Source organism: Dromiciops gliroides, chromosome 2 (genome assembly GCF_019393635.1).
Source record: "Dromiciops gliroides isolate mDroGli1 chromosome 2, mDroGli1.pri, whole genome shotgun sequence".
NCBI classification, from domain to species: domain Eukaryota; kingdom Metazoa; phylum Chordata; class Mammalia; order Microbiotheria; family Microbiotheriidae; genus Dromiciops; species Dromiciops gliroides.
In genome coordinates, this window is record NC_057862.1 from 377,933,798 (window position 1) to 377,955,569 (window position 21,772).

At 40.0% G+C, this 21,772-nt stretch overlaps 1 protein-coding gene across 4 annotated transcripts in view; it reads right to left on the reverse strand.

Moving 5' to 3' along the window:
* ASTN2 (astrotactin 2) overlaps positions 1–21,772 on the reverse strand; it is a 1,144,107-nt gene that overhangs the window by 130,134 nt on the left and 992,201 nt on the right. The window lies entirely within an intron of this gene.

Sequence of the window (21,772 nt, forward strand, 5' to 3'; positions counted from 1 at the left end):
CAATATGCCTCTTGGTGGCAAATGTCTACCCCTTAACTCATCTATCATGAGACTAACTCTGAAGTTTATCATCAGGCAAGGGAGCCCTCCCTGGGCACTGGCTTGCTGGGGCTGCTTTGCTTATGCCCGCGAGGGCCCCTGACATTCTTCTCTGTTTTTCTTTCCTTGAAAACAGATAGGGAGCTGGGAGCTGCTGCATAGGAATGTGCCTGTTCCCCATTACAGCTCTTCTGGGGCTGTAACCCGAGCAGGCCTGGGCCAGACCCCCACACATTTATTCCTTCATCCAGGCTCTCTCCTTGTTCTCATTAAGTTGGGCAGAAAAGGTTAATCTTGCTTTTGCTGAAGCTTCAAAACCAACCCAAGGAAATAAAGTGCTATTTTAAAGATACCCCCCCCAACCCATTCTCTGCCTGTCCGTCTGTGTCTGTCTTTCTCCCTCCCTCTCTCTTCATTCCTTCTCTGTTCTCTCCCTTTCTTGCCTGAGTCTTAGATTGAGTTGAGGTCACATTTAAAGTCGGCCACAAGAATAAATTGAAAACAGGTCAGAAGGAAAGAAAAGAAAAGAGTAAAAAAAAAAAGAAACCGAAATTATTGGCTAGAGGCTGGCAGTTTTGAAGAAGAGGAAAAGGACTCCACTCAGGTGGTGGAACAGGGTCTCAGTTCTGAAGCCACCTTCTCTTTTCAGATAACACCAAATGGATTGATTTCCAGGCCCATATAGTCTGTGTAGTGTCCTGAACCAAGACTATTCCATTAATTTATGGGTAGGTTTCATGGATAGGTGACATTCATTTGTATGTGGGCAGAAGGGAACTGGTTTAAAGATGCCCATGCTACAAATTTTGCTTTTGTGGTTACACACACACACACACACACACACACACACACACACACACACACACACACACACACACACACCCCAACTCAGAGATTTGTAGGAAACAGAAGAATTCCTCCTGGGGCTATAAGTTTTACTTTTAGAAGACCATTGGTGTTTCCATTCTTCAGACTGGTATGATTCGGGGAGGGGGTTAGGAGGAGAGGAGTTAGAAATAAAGTGACATATGACCTCAAATTCCTTTAGGGAAGGGGTTCTTAACTTGGGGTCTATGAACTTTTTTTGACAACTATTTTTATAAAATTGGTTTCCTTTCTAATTCAGTGTATTTTATATTCTGCATCTAAAAACATTCTGAGATATCTTCACCAGAATGTCAGAGGGGTCTATAACACAAAAAAGGTTAAGAACCCCTGATCTAAGGTTAATAAAAAAAATTTAACAGTTCAACAGGAAGGTTTAGTATCAAGTTATGCTATTTGTTTTCTATGTCAACTGTAAGCTGTCAGTATGTCAGTACCAAGAGCATGGGATAGGGAGTATATTGCATAGTGGGGGACAAGAACTGGCACTAGAGTCAGAGGGCTTGGCTTCAAATCTGCTTCTGTCACTAAAATTAACAGAAAAAGAACCCTTGAAGGCCAAAGAAATCATGAAAAACATACAGCTGAAGGACTGAGAAGGGAAGGTATACTCTTCCCTTAGGACCTATGGAATGATTGCATATAAATGAACCTCTGGGATTGTTTTAGCACCAGTTGGGGGTGGCCATGCATCTCCTCTCCAGCCAATTATCTCCTAGTCACTTATTACCACGGGGAAGAGGAGCTGAGGTCAATAGCCTTGAATTGTTTTACCCCATAGGTAGCTCTGAGTTCAGTAGTTCTTTCTATTAGCTAAACCCTGGTTACTAGAGATATTATAAAGTGTGGCTAAGCTGACTAGAATGATATTATTGACAGATTTGCTTATTCTCACTAATTCCAAATATGTTCCTCTATGGTATTGTATTTTCATCAGTAATATAATACTATTAAGCTTTGGGAGGCCCCCCATAATCATTTCATAGATTAATAGATTTAGAGCTGGAAGAGTCCTTGGAGTTCGCTGAGTCTTCCACCCTTTTTTTTTACACTTTAGGAAACTGAGGCCCAGGTAGGGCAAATAATTTGTTCATGGTTACACTGATTGTAAGTGGCAGTGCGGGGATTAGAACTCATATTATCTGACTCCAAGTCTAGTACTCTTTCTGCTATGCCATATTTATTAGATTTTTAGAATTGGAGGGGACTGGAAGTCAGGGAGCCAGCCTTAATTCTAGGTTAGCTTTCCCACTAACTTGTTGTATAATATCAAGCAGATCACTTTGTTTTCCTTGGTATCAGTTTCCTTCTCTAAAATTAGGAGAAGGAGGTAATTAGATGATCCCCGAACACTCTTCCAAATTTGTCATTATATAATTCTTACTATAACCCCATTCCATTATGAAGAGAAGAAAGTATAGTGTCACCACTTTACAGATGAAGAAACATGAAGAAAAGTTAACTTCCCTGCAGGAAATAACTAACCAAAATATCAATCAAAAATAATTTATTAAGGCCAGTTAGGTGGTACAGTGCATAAAGCACCAACCCTGGATTCAGGAGGACCTGAGTTCAAATCCAGCCTCAAACACTTGACACTAGCTGTGTGACCCTGGGCAAGTCACTTAACCCTCATTGCCCTGCAAAAACAAACAAACCAAAAAGAAATTATTAATTTCTTACTATATACTAGGCACTGCAATAAATACTGAGAGGAGGGATGGGGGAGGGACTATTCTTAACTTCAAGGAAGTTATATTATATGGGGGGGTTTAACAATACAAAAATAAATTAGTGCATGCAAGACATAGACATGACATGGGAGACAACACAAGAAGGGAAGGTTCTAGCAAGTGGTGGAAGCAAGAAAGATCTCCTTTGGAAGGTGACACTGAAATTAAATTTTGAAGGATACAAGCAATTCTAGTGATGAGGGTGAAGAGGGAGACTCTTCTAGGAATAGGGCCCAATCAGTACAAAAGCACAGAGATGGGGGACTGAGTATCATATAAGGAGCAGCAGCAAGCAGGTCAGTATAGCTTGACCACAGAATGTGTGGAGGGATGTGACCTGTTAATACGTTAGAAAGAAAAGGAAACACATTGTGAGGAACCTTACATGGAAGGAGAATTTCTATTTGGACCTAGAAGTAATAGGGAACGATTCTAATTTATTGATCAAGGGGGAGACAGGGTCAGACTAAATTTTAGGAAAATCATTTTGGCAGCCGCATGAGGGCTTGATTGAAGTGGCAAGAGACTCAAGACAAGGAGACCAGTTAGAAGGCTATTGCAATAGTCAAGACAAGAGATGACAACAGTTTGAACCAGGCTGGTGTCTATTTGAGTAGAGAGAAGGGTATGTATGTGAGAGATAAAGTTTAAAAAAAAAAGAAGAAACTAATTACATGATTTGACAACTGAGTGGATAAGTGGGTTGCATGAAAGAAAGGAGTAAAAGTAGTAGACCTGAATGACTAAATACCACCAACAATAAGAGGGAAAGTTGGAAAAGGGATTGTTGTTGCTTGTCCTTCATTCTTGAAGAGGACCATGACATTGGGAGGTGATGCCATGATTTGCAGTGAATTGGATTTAAGTGAGGGAGAGCTGTGCAAAGTCACTAACCTTACTCTCTCTTCAAGAGCCATCTGGGTCCAATGGCAGAAGATAGGTTTAGAGGGAAAGATAATGAATTCTGTGTTGAATATGTTGAGTTTGAAATACCAATGGAACATCCAGTTTGAAATGGCCAATTGGCAGTTCATGATTTAAGACTGAAATTCAAGAAATAGACTATGGCTGGATGTAGAGACTTGGGAATCATTTATACATACATATATATATACATATATATATATATACATATATACATATATATACATATATATACATATATGTGTGTGTGTGTGTGTATGTATAATTAAACCTATGGGATCTGGTGAGATCACCAAGTTAGAGAGTATAGAGAGAAAAAGGAAAAGGACCTAGGATAGATCCTTGAAGGGGCACCTACATTTGAAGGGACTTACAAGAGTCACACAGATGGTTTTCACCCCACTATTTCCTGAGTGAAAAGCTCCAAAAGCACAGTCATTTGTCATTCAAATAATCATAAACATTTATCAAGCACCTACTATGTTCTGGACTCTGTGCAAGTCAATACAAAGACAAAAATAAAAATAGGTCCTGACGTTATGGAACAGTATTCTATGGGGAAACAATATATACACATGTATATGTAAATATACATGTGTATATACATAAATGGATGTATGTGTAGATGTAAATATATACAGAAACATGTTTATATATACACACATATATACATATCTATACAGATTCATAAATACAAAATACACACATGTATGTGTGTGTGTGTGTGTATATGTATGTATAGTTAGCACTTAGTGTGGTGCCTGGTACATCGTTGGCATTTAGTAAATGTTTATTGATTGATTGACATTTTTTTAACCAAACCAATGATTTCATCAGTATAATGAACTCCCAACAGAAACCTTCCTTTACCAATGAAGGGCAGGGTTTCCTGATTCCAAGGCCAGCTCTCTCTCCACTGTATCTTATTCAAAATATATACAAAGTAAAAACAAAGTCATTTTTGGCCTAGAAACACTCTTTAGGGGCACCATGTCTTCCAGATGTGTTGCAAAATTAGTCACTGGATCTCCCAGTTTGGATGCAACAGTAACTAGGTTTATTTTATGGCTATAGCCTACATTTCCCCTTCTCCAACCCCTCAATGCTGGCCATCAGCCACGACGTCCTTATCCTTGGAACATCACCCTTGAAGGAGTGCTCTAACCCTTCCAGCTAGGACCCAGGGGTGAGCTCTACTGCGTGTGAACAAGGCGCACCTGGCCAGGCCTGAGTGCTGATGTCTACAAGAGCACAGCACAGACAAAGGCAAATGTTGGGAGGTGAGCTGATGTGACCTTCTTCATTTTAGGGCAAGGAGGGATTGAATGTTGTAGTTCTATTGCCATCAAGAGCAAGTTGTTCCACTTATCCAGGACCTTACAATGTGCCAGAGGCTCTGTAATTTATTATTATAGAACATAACAATATAAAATGGGTTATTAGCATGTACTTGGCTAATGAGGCCTGCAGTGCTATAAGATTGGATTAATCAGCATAATAAAAATCATCATGGGCCTCGTCATCTCTCAACAAATGATTATAAGGCACTTGGCTGATGTTTGTATTGTTAACATGTGTTAAGAGCAGATTAATTTAGAAGATGGACAAAAAACAAGATGAAAGCAAAGGAGGAGGAGGAAGGTGGGAGATGACACAAGTAAGACGGAAGAGGATGAAGAAAAGGGGAGAGGGGAGAGAGGAGAATGACCTGCATTTATCATTCTTTAAGGAGCACAAATTGTGTTCACAGCCAATGGTGGAGTCTGTCACACATTGCATTCCAAAATATGGTATTGTTTTAAGTTAAAACCCAACAATATAAAACGTGCTTTTCATAAGATCATAGTTTTTCTAATATTTCCCCCTCTCTCAGGGCCAAACAGATCATTAAATTCCACCTTCCAGGGTCAAACAAACAAACAGAGAAAAGCCCACTAGGGCTCCAACAAACATGACTGAGGGATTCCATAGCCATCCTTCCTCCTGATTTGCCACAAAGCACCTCCTAACTTCCCAGGACTCTCTTGGGGAGCCCCAAACTTGGCCGACTCAACCATCTTGTAGCTTCCTGTTTTCTACCATGCGTTTATATTAGAAAATACTGTTCTTGTTCTCCAAAAGTCATTAGTTCACCTGCCCCTTTTCTTCCCAGGCTAGTTTTCTAGTAGGGGGAAAAAAGAGTTGCACCTTCTTTAACTTGTCAAAGAGAAGAATGACGAGTACTAGTTACTGTTACATAATTGTTTGCAATATTGCAGGTCCCGTGATTTCTCACTGGCACAATCTAAAGAGCTTCACAGACTCATAGGATTGAGAGTTGGTGGGAAATGGAGGCCCAGAGTGGGAAGGGGGCTTGAATGAGGTCAGAGAGCTAGTGAGAACCTGGATCCAAACTCAGTATTTCAGCCTCCAGGACCTTTGCTCTTTGTACTCTACCATTTCTTCTCACTGCCTCCACCTTCATTTCTCTAATGAAGGCAACTGATCCTGGCACTCTCTCCTACTCTAAAACCTTCAATCATGTCTGTTGCTTAGAGAGTAAAACATACAGCAGCTGGTGCATAGAAAGCTCTTGATAACATTTTTGTAGACTGGATGACTGACCCTTAAAGGCATGAATCTTGCCTGCCTTTCTAGAGGTCCTGTCAGCCATATGAAACTCCCCTAGACTAGCTCTCTTTTATCTGAAAAGCCCTCTCTGAGGGTTTAACTTGAGGCAGCTTGAAGACCACTGACTACTTGGTTTTGTCCACAGTGTCCATCTCATTCCTATATTTTCCCCACGCATGTAACATTTGAGGTCTCCCTTGTTTTCAGCAGTTAGATCCTGGGTATTTACCAACATAAGCAGCTGTAAAATGTGCACCTTTGGGGCAGCTAGGTGGTGCAGTGGATAAAGCACTCACCCTGGATTCAGGAGGACCTGAGTTCAAATCTGATCTCAGACACTTGACACTTACTAGCTGTGTGACCCTGTGTGAGCAAGTCACTTAACCCTCACTGCCTAGAAAAAAAAAAAGTGCACCTTTAATATCAGCCTCCAGTTAGGGCACAATAGTTAGGGCAGATAGCATAGGGAAAGAGCTACTTGGTCCAGAGCTCTTTGGGGAAATGTGCACAAATCTCTACAAATCCCAGCCAATGGGAGTATAAGCAGTCAGTCAACAAATGTTTATTAAATGCTTACTATGTGTCAGGCGCTGTGCTAAGTGCTGGGAATACAAATATGTGCCCTACCCCCAGCAAAGCCCTTGCCTTCAAAGAGCTTACACTCTTTTTTCCCCCATGAACTTACACTCTTTTAAAAAATATTTTTATTTAAAGTTTTGAGTCCCAAATTCTATCCTTTCTTCCCTTAGTCTTTGAGATGGTTTTTTGTCTTTCATTCTCAAAGAGAATCATGACATCAGGGTGATGTCATAACTTGCAGTGAATTGTATTTTAGGGAGGGTTGTGCAAGGTCACCAATCTTACTCTCTCCTTCACAACCATCTGGGTCCAGTGGCAAGATATCTATCAGGATGACTAGAGATAGACCCATATGCTTAAGACGATTGGGGTTAAGTTACTTGCCCAGGGTAAGTAAGTGTCTGAGGTGACATTTGAATTTAGGTCCTCCTGACTCCAGGACCAGTGCTTTATCCACTTAGCTGCCTCCTCTGAAGCAATAAGCATTCAGAGATAGGTTATACATATGTAACTATGTAAAACATTACCATATTAGTCATTTAGTATAAGAAAACTCTAAAGAAAATAATGAAAAAAATAGCATCCTTTAGTCTGTGTTCAGTCAATATCTGTTTTTTTTATTTGGAGATGGATAATATGCTTTACCATTAGTTGTTTGAGATTGTCTTGGATCACTGTATTGCTGAGAATAGTTGTCATTCACAGTTCTTCATTGGACAGTATTGCTGTCACGATTCACAATGTTCCCACTGTACATCAGTTTATCTAAGTCTTTCCAGGCCTTTCTGAAATCATCCTGCTTTTCTTTTGTTATAGCACAATAATATTCCATCACCATAATATATCACAATTTGTTTGGGCATTCCCCAATTAACGGGAATTCCTTTGATTTCCAAATCTTAGTCACCACAAAAAGAGCTGCCATAAATATTTTTGCACAAATAGGTCTTTTTTCCATTTTTTTTTTGTGTGTAGGTGTCTTTGTGATATAAATCTAGCAGTGGTATTGCTGAATCAAAGGGTATGCATAGGGTTTTGTAGCTCTTTGGGTATAATTCCAGATTGCTCTCCAGAATGGTTGGATCTGTTCACAACTCCACCAAGAGTAGATTAGTGTCCCGGTTTTCCCACATCCTCTCCACCATTCATTATCCCACCCCCCTTTTTTGTTGTTATATTTGCCACTGTGATAGGTGTGAGGTGGTAGTTCAGAGTTGTTTTAATTTGTATTTTTCTGATCAATAGTGATTTAAGAGCTTACATGTTAATGAAAGAAAACAACACATTAAAAAAAAAACAGCAAGCGGGGGGGAAAGAAAATGCACTTAGGGGGCACCGTAGCCTGGTGAAGGGATGATTGGCTGGGAAGTCTCCTTAAAAGACATTCTGATCAGAGGGAGAAGCTGCAGGGGCTGAAAGTACTTCTGAAGCATGATTTCCAGGGCTGGATGAGGTTGGTGTGGATGTTAGGGATTATCATAGGGTCATAGCTTTAGAATTAGAAGGGACCTTAAAAGTATGAGTCCAAACACTCATTCTCTGTGTGTCTCTCTCTGTCTCTCTGTCTCTGTCTCTCTTTCTTAAAAATGGGGGAACTGAGGCCCAGAGATGTTAAACGACTCACTTGTCCTGCTCAGGCAGGATTCAAAACCAGGAACTCCTGACTCCAAATCTAGCACTCTATCACATCAGGCTGTCCATCCATACTGCAATGTCAGCATTGGCCACTGCAGACCACTTAGGACCACCTTCATCTGGGAAGGAATACCTCTATTTTAAAAACACAAAAGAGGGAAAAGAACACTGCATTGGAGTTCCAGGGCTTTTAAATTCTGTGCAACCTTGGTTACTCCTTAACCTCTCTTGGCCTCAGTCTTCTGATCTATAAAATGGAAGTGTTGGATAAAGCAGTCTACAAGGTTCTGTCCAGTTATAGATCACAAAATTCTTGCAGAAATAATGGTGGCAGTGTGATTTAGGTATAGGAAGGGTCTCTCTGCTCCCCCTCTCCAACCCCTGTACGCAATATTGTCTGCAATCTTAATCTTATAGTGATTGCAGTTTTCCCTTCTACTTCACCATTTCATAAGGAGCTTTCCTCATAGGAATGCTGTGAGGGAGGTAGTGTCAATCTTATTTTCATTTTACAGGTGAATTCATTGATTCATATCTCTCTGAAGAGAATCATCTACAGTCATGGAGCTAGAGTCATGACCAGGGTTTGAATCCAGCTCTCCTGAATCCAAGTCTCACCCTGCTTCCTAGCATAAAAGGCCTTATTATTCAGTCATTTCAGTCATGTCTGACTCTTCATGATCCCATTTGGTATTTTCTTTGCAAATATATTAGAATTATTTGCAATTTCCTTCTCCAGGTCCTTGTACAGGTGAGGAAACTGTGGCAAACAGGGTTAAATGACTTGCACAAAGCCACAAAACTAGTAAATGTGTGAGGCTGGGTTTGAACTCAGAATGATGAGTCTTCCTAACTCCTAGTCAGGCATTCTATTCACTGAAGAACCTACCTGTCCATATGGCCTTATACTTCTGATTACCTTTTTTTTTTTTTTTTTTTTTGAGGCAATTGGGGTTAAGTGACTTGCCCAGGGTCACACAGCTAGTAAGTGTTAAGTTTCTGAGGCCGGATTTGAACTCAGGTACTCCTGAATCCAGGGACGGTGCTCTATCCACTGCGCCATCTAGCTGCCCTGATTACCTTTTTAAAATAAATATAGTACCTGTTTTGTGTTCCCAGTTAGGTTATAAGCTCTTGGAAATCGGGGAATATTTCATTCTTTTTCTTTTACATGTCCCCAGGATGCCTAGTATGGTATATACCAGTTGTTTTATAAATAGAGATAGCACACCACAATGTAAGCCCTAGATTTGAAGACAGACCCTGGGTTCTTTCTATTACTACCTGGGGGACCTTGTGCTAGTTATTTAAGTTCTCTGGGCCTCCATTTCCTCTTTTATAAAATTATTAGATACCTGCTAAGTTTTTTTGCAGCTCTAAAATTCTTTTAATATGATATAGATTTTGCTTAACTGGCTAGTCCCACTGCATTTGATGGGCCCACGTGGAATGTAATCTAGGAGTGGAGAGGAAGGAAAACAAGGAGAGGAGAGACATTAATGCTGAAGCCCATTGAAATTCAACCATAGGTGAGCTTAACTCAGCTGGCCCACAAAGGCTACTCTACTTCCAAATACCAAGTAGAAACTATGTACCTAGTGATAAAAACTGCTGAATTACCATAGCTTTCCTCCCTTTTCTAAATATAAAATTCATATCTGAGCACTCGTGGATAGTTGGGATATCTTGGAAAGATAAGGAGAACTGTTTGTCTTTCTGGTTCTGGCCCCAGTCAATACTAGACCAAGTTTTAGGTCCAAGGTTTCAAAGGAGACCTTGTCTTACCTGAAGTAAAGAATACATGCTTCACCTCCAAGGTAAACAAGCAAGGACCCTGGCTATGAGCAGGCAGGAGACTTCCTAAGATCCTAAGCCCATCTCTACAACCTCTCCCAATCCGCCTGCAGCTTTGGGCGCAATTCCCATATCCCACAGAATCCAGAAGTGGTGGAAAGAACATCTGGGTAAAGATGAGTCAGGGTTTCTGGTCGTGCGAGCGACACCATTCCATGGAGCTGAGGTGAATCACTGAGAGAGGAGCGGTCAGTGGAAGGTGGCAGAAGGGAGGCCGAATTTCAGCCCAGACAGAGACAAAATACCTCTTCTGTGGTTGTGGGGCAGGTAGAATGATAGAGATGACCAAGGGTGTGCTTATGTCTAATGTGATCTTTCCTGTCTCAGGACCAGTGCAAACACATAGAACCATTACATGAAGTCATCTGGTCTGCTTCTCGTAGCCAACGCCGGGTTATTTCTTACAAGTCTGTTCTCAAGGGCCTTGTCTGGTGCTGTTTTCAAATGAGTCAGAAATGGGGCTCTAGGGTAAGACCATTCACTTCACTTTGGTTCTAATTTCAGGTTGGCCAATGGCCTTGTTTCCCCAATGACTAGCTGGAGGAGTTCTCCATCCTTTGACACTTTCCTTCTCTCTGAGAGGAGTCATGGGGGTATTGATTCAGTTGCCCAGAAAGAGAAATGCCTTCCAAGACAGGGAGCCAGAAAGTAATAGGCTGGGAAGGGTCTCAGTTACCTCATCTGTAAAATGAACAGGTTGGACTAGATGACCTCTAAGGTCTAACCTTCTGGCTCCTATATCATATCACCCTATTATTCAAAGTTTTGGGTATTTGAGAAGTCATTATCGAGAACATATATGTCCCAGAAAATCCATTCTTCTTGCAGCACTTGAGTAAAGGAAGATGAGACTTTATTAGCCCTCCTCTCCTCTCCCATTAGCTTGACTAAAGGAATAATTTCTCAGCCCCTTTGTTTACCATCATCCACAAGATTTCAATAAATATCTTCTTTTCTTTTTCCATTTGTCAAATTACCCTCCACTGCTGAATCCCCCTGTATATTAAAACTCATTTGAAAAAAAAGAAGGGGGGACCCTCCCATAACTTCACAATGAAAGCTCTAAAAAGTTTTTCAGCTTGGAAAATTTTGCCGGTCAGTTTTTCCTACTGTTTAATCCCCGCTTTGAGTTACCCTGAATGAGCAAACAAGTTTTATAAGTTTCTAATTCATAACTAACCCTTAGAGTTTATGGCTTTACATAGTATATATATATATATATATATATATATATATATATATATATATATATATGTACATATATATATAGAGAGAGAGATAGATACACACATAAACCCATATGTATACTATATATATATATATATATATATATATATATTTACTATGTAAAGCCATAAACTCTATGGGTTAGTTATGAATTAGAACCTAATAAAACATGTATACACACACACACACACACACACACACACACACACACATTTTATAAGAATGAGTCCACGCCTGTTCTCCCAATCAATGCTAGATACTGAAAAGCAGACTGGCTTAGCTCTGTTTATAACTATATATATATATATATATATATATATATAGTGTGTGTATATACTTGTGGTGGAAGACAACTCATGTATTTAGTTTCCCAATGGATCATCCTCAGCCCAAGGAATAAGCCAATGATATGACACATTGAGTATGATGTTTCTGGATATCCTAGAATGCTAGAAATGGAAGGGAACTCAGAGATTGGTTAGTTACTGAACATAAAATGTTGGAGATTGTTTAGTTTCAGGATAGAGAAGATTAGATGCAAAAGGGGCCTTAGAGACAATATAGTCCAACTTCCTTGTTTTATGGATGAAGAAATTGGGTTCCACAGAGCAGGTAGGATATGCTCACCATCACTCACCCTGTTAGTGGCAGAGCCAGGACCAAAATTAAGTTCTCTGAATGCTCAGTCCAAGGCTTCTTCCAGTTCACTGTATCGGCTTTTTCACTCACACAGATCATCATCATAAGTTCATCAAAGTTATCTTGATTATCTTTCTGTGAATTGCCCACATGATAGATTATCCAGGGAAGGAGGATATTAAACTCAGGCAATTTTCCCTGTGTATGGGTTGTCCCTTTAGGGTCAAGCTGACTTCATTTGGATACTTTTTTTTTCTTTCTTTTTTTTCTTTTTTTTGGTGAGGCAGTTGGGGTTAAGTGACTTGCCTAGGGTCACACAGCTAGTAAGTGTTAAGTGTCTGAAGCCGGATTTGAACTCAGGTACTCCTGAATGCAGAGCCGGTGCTCTATCTACTGAGCCACCTAACTGCCCCTTCATTTGGATACTGACCTGAACCAGAAAGGCCCACTGTGGCACAGGGGAAAGAACATACCATTTAGAGTTGGAGGATTTGGTTTTGAATCTCAGCTTTGCTATTTACTACTTGTAGGACCTCGATCTAGTATCTTCCGCCTTCTTCATCTCAGTTTATTGATCTCAAAAAAGAAATAATAGAGTTTAATCGAGAAGATCTCTACGAAGCTCTCCCTGCTCTAAATCCTAAATTCTTTTGATTATTAAGTACCTGATATAAAACAAAACACTAAAGTCTTTTTTGTTTTGTTTTGTTTTTTTGGTTTTTTGCAGGGCAATGGGGGTTAAGTGACTTGCCCAGGGTCACACAGCTAGCAAGTGTCAAGTGTCTGAGGCCGGATTTGAACTCAGGTACTCCTGAATCCAGGGCCGGTGCTTTATCCACTGTGCCACCTAGCCGCTCCCAAAACACTAAAGTCTTATTCAGTGCATTTCCAAGCCAAATAAAGGGAGACTTTAAAATTACCCACTGTTTTTGATTATCTTCCACATTAGTGCAGAAAAGCATCCACAATATTTAAGTGTTTAGTGAGAAACTTACATTTAGCAAGCAAAAGAATTTGGAGGGCAGTTTCTGTTGTATTTCCTATCCTGGCCCATGCTAATGCCAAATTGACCTAGGGCAGAAAGAAAACTCCAATTTTGGGGAAGAGAAAATCTAGGCTTTCACCCTCAAGGACCGGAAAAAGAATCACTAGGATTAAAGTCCCAGTTAAAAGGTGCCAAACAGTGCCTCTGGGAGTAAGGACTAATTTCCAGTTTGTAGAGTATATGAGTAGGACAGGAAGTAGTCCTCTGTGCCCATCCACCAGTTAGTCAGGACCTGGGCAGGGTTGCAAAGGAGAAGTCCAATTATCCTTTGTGAAGTGATTTCCGGCCCATAAAAAGGTAATGAATTTGGATTGCTTAGTATTTTCAATCATTTCCTGCATATAACCAGGCTAAGTCATCGGGAATAGGCTATGAATTGCTGGCTCTTCTCTCTATCAGAATCTGCCAGTCAGAGGATAATGGGATACTTCTTCAGGTCAAGTATGGGTCATTTTAATCATCATCATACTCATCGTAACTTACATTTTTAGGCTTACAAAGAGCCCTTTACACAAGGGCCAGTGAGGTAGATAGTATAAGCATGATTTTATAGATGAAGTAACTGAGGGTCAGAAAGGTCAAGTAACCTTCCAAGAGTAAACTCAGTACATGTTGGAGCTCAGATTCCAATACAAATTTCTGATTCCTGGTCCAATTATCTTTCCACTACATCATGAATCTTTCCACTAGACCACTGAACCTTACCAGTTTAGGGAAGGAGAGTCATAGGATGGGAAACAGGAAAAAGTAAGACTTGCAGGCAAGAACATTTGGGTTGAAATTCCAAGTTCAAATACTACTTATTTGGACCTAGGAAAATCAATTAACCTGATTCTCAGGTTCCTTTATTTAAAGTAAACCTAATAATATCTGTTGAACCATACAGGGTTGTCATGAAGAACCATGAATGATATGCATAAAACACTTTGTAAAATGTACAGTATGATATTTGAACCCCATAGAAACCATGAAGCTAGGCTTAGAGAACATAGGTAGAGTAGGCTGCTGCCAACTAAAACTCAGAGGGTCCCATTACTCAATACATCTTTTGTATACAGAGTGTCCCAAAAGTCTTAGTGCGGTTTAAGCTCTTAAAGTTTTAAATTCTCAATAACCATTTAAGCTACTAAAGCTTAAAGATGTACTAAGATTTTTGGGATACTTTCTATAGGTCTTGTCTCCTTAATGAAACTGTAAACTCCTTGAGGTCAAGTATTATCTCTTCTTGTCCATATTACTCACTATACCATGCTGCAGAGTACTTCTGATATCATAGAAAATTCCAGAATCAGAAAGGATCTCAGAGATCATCCAGTCTCAATTTTATTTCAATCATGAATGCCCTCTACAATATCTGAGGAAAAGGGCAATTCAGTTTATATTCATTTACCAAATCCCAAAACAACCTATTCCATCATTGGGAAGTTCTGATTAGTAGAAAGTTCCTTCTTTTATTGAGTCAAAATCTGCCTCCCATATTTTCTACTCATTGCTCCTATTTTTGCCCTGTGAACCAAAGCAGAATGAGCATTTTTTTCTTCAACATGTCAACCCTTCAAATACTTGAAGAGAGAGATGATTTCTTCTTTGAACTCAACTGTAAGACATTATCTTAAGCCCTAATGAATTTCATTTTATTGAATTCAGGCAATGCTTTCACCTACTGTGATATTTTTTTTAAATCCAAGGCAGATCAGTTCATATACTCTATATGTATTCTAAAAAAAATCTAAGAATCATACCAAACTGAAATGTGTTCAAAAAATCCAATGGAAAACTACAGTATATGACACATAATTGCACACACACACAAAAAACCATTAGAAACTCATGGGAAAAAGGAAAGGAGACTACTACCAAAGCTAACATCAGCCTAGGCTTACAAGATAGTAGCCTTAAAGCTCAACCAGAAATTAGCCAGCACTATTTCTAGCTATTTCTGTTCAGAGGCAGTAAGAATAGAGGGCCCTCCCCGCAAAAGCTACAGGATGGTTGGAAACCAAAAGAGGTAACCCAGGAGGCAACCTTGAAGAACACTGTCCAGTCCATGCATAGTCACATTTACCTTGAGGTACACCAGGCCCAAGGCCCCCAGGATTCGTAGTTCTTGTTCTTGAGACACCATAGAGAGCTTTGAAGGTCTTTTATTCAAGCTCAAAGTTCCAGTAGAGACTAATCAAAGGAGATAGAACTTAGCACAGGAGCCCAGATCACCAAGGATGAGAATAAGCAGGACCAATTAACCCCTACAAAAAGCACAGAATGGGACAGAGCCCAGCCTTGACATAAAACCCCAATTCAAGAACTAAGGCTGTAGAGATGATTAAACAGAAACCATAAAGCTTCATAAAGAAGGTGAAAACAACCCCAATGACAACCACATCAGATTCAATCCGGACACAGGTGGTAAAAGGCATGGACTTTTTTTAAGTTAATGATAATTTTATTATATAGGAGTAGTAAATTGCACACAATAGATTTGCAGTTTCATGTGCAATGTTCTTTTTTATGAGACAGTTATGAAAATCCTTGTGTTATTTCATAAATTATAAAAAAACCCAAGCAATTGCAATCAAAATAAACTTCTAGACTTTAAAGGGGGGAAATTAAAAAAAAATAATTATAGGGGTCAGCTAGGTGGCATAGTGGATAAAGCACCAACTCTGGATTCAGGAGGACCTGAGTTCAAATCCGGTCTCAGACACTTGACACTTACTAGCTGTGTGACCTTGCAAGTCACTTAACCCTCATTGCCCACAAAAATACATAAATAAATAAAAATGGATCAATTAATTAATTAGTTAATTAATTAATTAACCGTATACAAGAGAATAGAAGGAAATTCAGAAGGAAGCACAGATAAGCAGGACAATTTTGAGAGTAACTTGTTCAGGGAAGCTAGGTGGCACAATGACACTTACTAGCTGTGTGACCTTGGGCAAGTCACTTGACCCTCATTGCCCCCCTCTCCCCCCAAAAAGAAAGTAACTTACTGAATTACCCCCCAAACCGCAATAAAAGAACCCCTAGAGCAGAAAAACCCACAAAAATAAGGGCTGAGATTATTTTCCAGCCATAGACAGATTAAAGGGAGCCTTGCTGAGTTATTTGTAAAGTCCAACCCCATGATCACAGTGACAAAGATTCCAGGCATGATGCACCGGAGGAATTTAACCCCTGAGCCTCCGAATCAGCTGCAGCATCAGCGTCTTCTGGAACTGAGATTGCAGTTGGGTGAGAGGGCTGAGTGGCTAGCCAGGGTGGGGGAAATGCAGGGCTGTCAGTGGAACCTAGGGAGGAATTCAGCTGTCCCTCCTCAGTGGGGAACAAGGAAGAAATCCTGAGCAGTGGGAGGCCCAGGTTGGGGAGGAGTGCAGGCTTGTTGAAGCTAAGAACCACACCACAGAAAGCTTTGCTGGTTGGTTGTTTAGTAAGTAGGCTTGAGGTTATCTTTGGACCAGAGAACAGTCAATGTGAGAGAAAAACATGCCCTCCCTCAAACCAAAATATCTGGGACCCTCTGAAGCTGGGGACAGTAGTGTAGCCTAGAATCAGGGCCCCCCCAGTGGGGAGTTAAAAGTCAAGTAAAAGATGGCAAGATGAGCAAGCAAAGAAAGTTCAGAATTATAGAAAGTTTCTTCAGTGACAAGGACGATCAAGGTGTACCCTCAGAAGAGGACAACAACCTCAGGGCCCCTACATCCAAAGCTTCCAAGAAAAATATGAACTGGTCTCAGGCCATGGAATCTCTCAAAAGGGACTTTGAAGAGAAAGGAGGAGAGATAGGAGGAAGAATTAGAGAGAGGGAGGAAAGAATGGAAAAAGAAATGAGAGTAATGGAGGAAAGTCATGAGAAAAAAGTCAACATTTTGAGAAGTCAAATGGAAAAGGAAATAAAAAAGCTGTCTAAAGAAAATAATTGCCTAAGAATTAGGATTGAACAAATGGAAGCTAGTGACCTTATGAAAAATCAAGACACAGTAAAGCAAATACAATTGAATGAAAAAATAGAGGGCAATGTGAAATATTTCCTTGGACAAACAGCTGACCTGGAAAATAAATCCAGGAGAGATAATTTGAAAATCATTGGACTATCTGAAAACCAGGACCAAAATAAGAGCCTAGACATCATCTTCCAAGAGATTGTCAGGGAAAATTGCCCTGATATTCTAGAAGCAGAAGCTAAAATAGAAATTGAAAGAATCTACCGATCACCTCCTGAAAGAGATCCCAAAAGGAAAATCTCCAGGAATATTATAGCCAAATTTCAGCGCTTCTAGGTCAAGGAAAAAATATTGTAAGCAACTAGAAAAAAGGAATTTAAATACTGTGGAGCTATAGTAAGGATAAAACAAGATCTAGCAGCATCTACACTAAAGGACCGGAGGGCATGGAATATGATATTTCAGAGGGCAAAGGAACTGGGACTACAGCCAGGAATCACGTACCCAGCAAAACTAAGTATAATCTTTCAGAGGAAAAAAATGGAATTTCAATGAAAAAGAGGACTTTCAGGCATTTGTGATGAAAATACCTGAACTCAAAAGAAAATTTGACTTTTGAATACAAGAACTTGGAGAAGCATAAAAAAATAAACATGAAAAAGAAACCATGAGGGACATTAAAAAGTTAAACTGTTTACATTCTTACATGAGAAGATAATACTTCCAACTCATAAGAACTTTCTCAGTAAGGAATACACAGAGGATATAGGTCTGAACTGAATATGAAGGGTTAATATCTGTAAAGCATTCATTTTTTGTTTATCCTTATTCTTTGTGGGGCAAACAGGGTGAGGTGTCTTATGTCTGGGGCTGTATTTGGGCTCGGGGCCTCCTGGGTCCAGGCCTGGTGCTTTGTCCACTGTGCCACCTAGCTAACCCACGATGACATCTTTAAAATAGGGTTGAGGGGTAGGTGGAATAAACTGGGGGAGGGGGAAGGGGAGAGGTAGACTGGGGAGAGGTAATTCACATGAAGGAAAAAAGAAAAATAGCTTTTGGAGGGGAGAGGAAGAGGGGGAAGGAATAGGGCAGTGAGTGAACCTTACTAACATCAGAATTAGCTCAAAGAGGGAATAACATACATACTCAAGTGGGTATGGTAATATATTTTTGCCCTGTGGAAAAGTGGGTGGGGAGGGAGATAAGGGGGTTGGGAGAAGAGGGGAAGGAGGGAAGGGAAGTTTTGGGGAGGGAGTTGTAAAAAGCTAAACACTTTTGAGGAAGGTGAAGATGTTCTGCATAACACCACATATATGACATATATGGAATTGCTTGATTTCATAGGGAGAGTTGAAGAGGGAGGAGTAATCTATTTACTCCTAAAGGAAAGTAGGAGAGGAAGAGGATAAGGAGGGAAGGGTGAATGAAGGGAGAGTAGAGTGGTGGAGGGGGCAGTCAGTAGCAAAACACTTTTGAGGAGGAATAGGGCAAAATAAGATAGAAAATAGAGTAAATATAATGGGAAGGGAATAGGATGGAGGGAAATAGTTATGATGATTGACTACAAAGGCAAAATGTATGGTACCTACTCTTCTGGGATATTGTGAAGAAAATTCTTTATTAAGCTTAAGGTACTATATAAAAGTTATGATGAACAGGATGCTATCAGAAAAACTTGGAAAGATCCACATGAACTGAGGTAGAGAGAAATGTACTGTATACAAAATAACAGCAATAGTGTAAAGATGATCTTCTGGGAAGCACGTGATTATTTTCAGCAAGGCAATGATCCAATATAACTTTGAAGGACTTATGAAAATTGCAATAAACCTACAGAGAAAGAACTGATGGTATCTGAAAACAGACTGAAACATGTTTTGGTTTTTTTTGACAACTCCTTAGTCTGAAGTTTTGTTTTTATCTGTTTTCTCTCACAACCTACCTAATGTAGAGATGTTTTCCATGACTACTTATGTATAACTTACATTGAATTGCTTGAGTTCTTGGAGTGGGGGGTGGGAAGGGAGGGAGGAAGAGAAGTTGGAACACAAAGTTTTAAAAAATCGTTGTCAAAATTTGCTTTTGAGAGGCGGAGCCAAGATGGCGGGGAGGAAGCAGCAAGCTGCCAGAGCTCTCCTTCTGTTCCCTCAAAAAGAACATTAAATCAAGCCTCTGGATGGATTCTGAAACTATAGAACCTGCAGAGAGAGAGAGAGAGAGAGAGAGAGATAGTCTTCCAACCAGAGATAATTTAGACTTCAGGAAAAGGTCGGTCTGACTCGGGCAAAAGGGAGGCCCAGTGCAGGGCAGCAGCCCAGCTCCGAGGAGGTCGGGACAAGTCAGCAGGAGCTGAGGGCCACAGCCGAACAACTGAGGCCCCTGGAACCTGGCTCAAAAATCTGGTGTCCAAGAAGGACAGTGGAAAAACCTACCTGCACCAGCCGAGAGGGCAAGTTGCCAGCTGCAGGGCCATGAACAAGACAGGCAAGATCAGGCGCCTAACCAAGTGTGCTCAGACAGGAAGTGCAGGGGAGCGAACTGCACACACTATAAAGGCCTCAGAGTAAGAAGCCAGTCACACAGCACTTATACCCCTGCACAAGAAGCCCACAAGGACCCTGGTGCCTCTAGAGAAGACCTCAACTTTAAAAATAAATAAATAAGCTACAACAATGAGTAAGAAGCAAAAAAGAGCACTCTCCATTGAGAGCTTCTGTATCAATAGGGAAGAAGCCAACACAAATTCAGATGAGGACACTGCCCTCAAATTGCCTACATGTGAAGCCTCACGAGGGAAGGTGAATTGGTCTCAAGAACAAAAGCCTTCCTGGAAGAGCTCAGAAAGGATTTTAAAAATCAATTGAGAGAGGTAGAAGAAAAAATGGGGAGAGAAATGAAAGCAAAACAAGAAAACTATGAAAAAAGAATGAGCAGCTTGGAAAAGGAAGCACAAAGATTGACTGCAGAAAACAATTCCTTAAAAAAATTCATCTGGCCAAATGGAAAAAAAAGGTGCATAATTTCACTGAAGAAAACAATGCCTTAAAAATTAAAATTGGACAGTTGAAAGATAAGGAATCCATGAGACACCAGGAATCAGTCAAGCAGAATCAAAAGAATGAAAAAATAGCAGAAAATGTGAAATACCTCATTGGAAAGACAACTGATCTGGAAAACAGATCCAGGAGAGACAATTTGAGAATCATTGGACTGCCTGAAAGCCATGAACAGAAAAAATAGTCTAGACACCATATTCCAGGAAATTATTAAGGAGAATTGCCCTGATATCATAGAATCAGAGGATAAAATCATCATTGAAAGAATCCACCGATCACCTCCTAAAAGAGACCCCAAAAGGAAAACTCCAAGGAATGGTGTAGCCAAATTCCAGAATTATCAGGTGAAGGAGAAAATACTCCAAGCAGCCAGAAAGAAACAATTGAAATATCATGGAGCCACAATCAGGATTGCTCAGGACCTGGCAGCTTCAACATTAAAGGACCACAAGGCTTGGAATATGATATTCCAGAAGGCAAAGGAGCTTGAATTGCAGCCAAGAATCTATTACCCAGCAAAAATGTGCATTCTCTTTCACGGGAAAAGATGGATATTTAATGACATTGGGGACTTTCAATCTTTCCTGATGAAAAGACTAGAACTGAATAGAAAATTCAATCTGAACATACAAGACTCAAGAGAAGTTTAAAAATGTAAACAGAGGGGGAAAAAAAAAGAGGTTACTCAATTAGGTTAAACTGTTTGTATCCCTACACGGGAAGATAATATTCATAACTCTTAAGAACTGTAAATGTATTTGGGTAGAGAGAAGGACTTTAAAATTAAAATTGGACAGTTGAAAGAGGGTAGAAATATAAATTGTCTTTGATGTGATGATACAAAAAAAATTAAGGGGTTAAAAAGGGAGTCTATGGGGAAGAGAGGAAAGGGGAGGTGGAATGGGATGAATTATATCATATGAAGAGGTGAAAAAAAAAACTATTACAATAGAGGGAAAGAAAGAAGGGGGTGAACATTGTTTCACCCCTATTCTCATTAGATTTGATTCAAAGAGGGAATAACATATCCGTTCATTGGGATAAAGAAACTTAGCTCATTCTTTAGGGAATCAAAAGGGGAAGGGAAAGGTGGGGACTGATAGAAGGGAGGACAAAAGCAAGGGAAAAAAGGGTAAAGAAAAGAGAGGGGGGTGATAAAAAGGGAGGGCAGACTGGGGGAGGCAGGAGTATGAAGTAAAACGTCGGTAAGGAGGAATAGGGTGAAAGAAGGGGGGAAAATACAAAGGGGGTAAATAGAATGGAGGGGAATAGACAGTCAGTAATAATAACTGTGAATATGAATGGGAAGAACTCAGCTATAAAACGGAAGCGAATTGCAGAGTGGATTAAAAACCAGAATCCTACAATATGCTGTTTACAAGAAACACATTTGAAGCAGAAAGATACACACAGAGTAAAGGCAAAAGGCTGGAGCAGAATATATTATGCTTCAGCTAAAGTAAAAAAAAAAGCAGGGGTAGCAATCCTTATCTCAGACAAAGCGCAGGCAAAAATAGATCTCATTAAAAGAGATAAGGAAAGAAATTACATCTTGCTAAAAGGTACTATAGATAATGAAGTAATATCAATATTAAATATGTA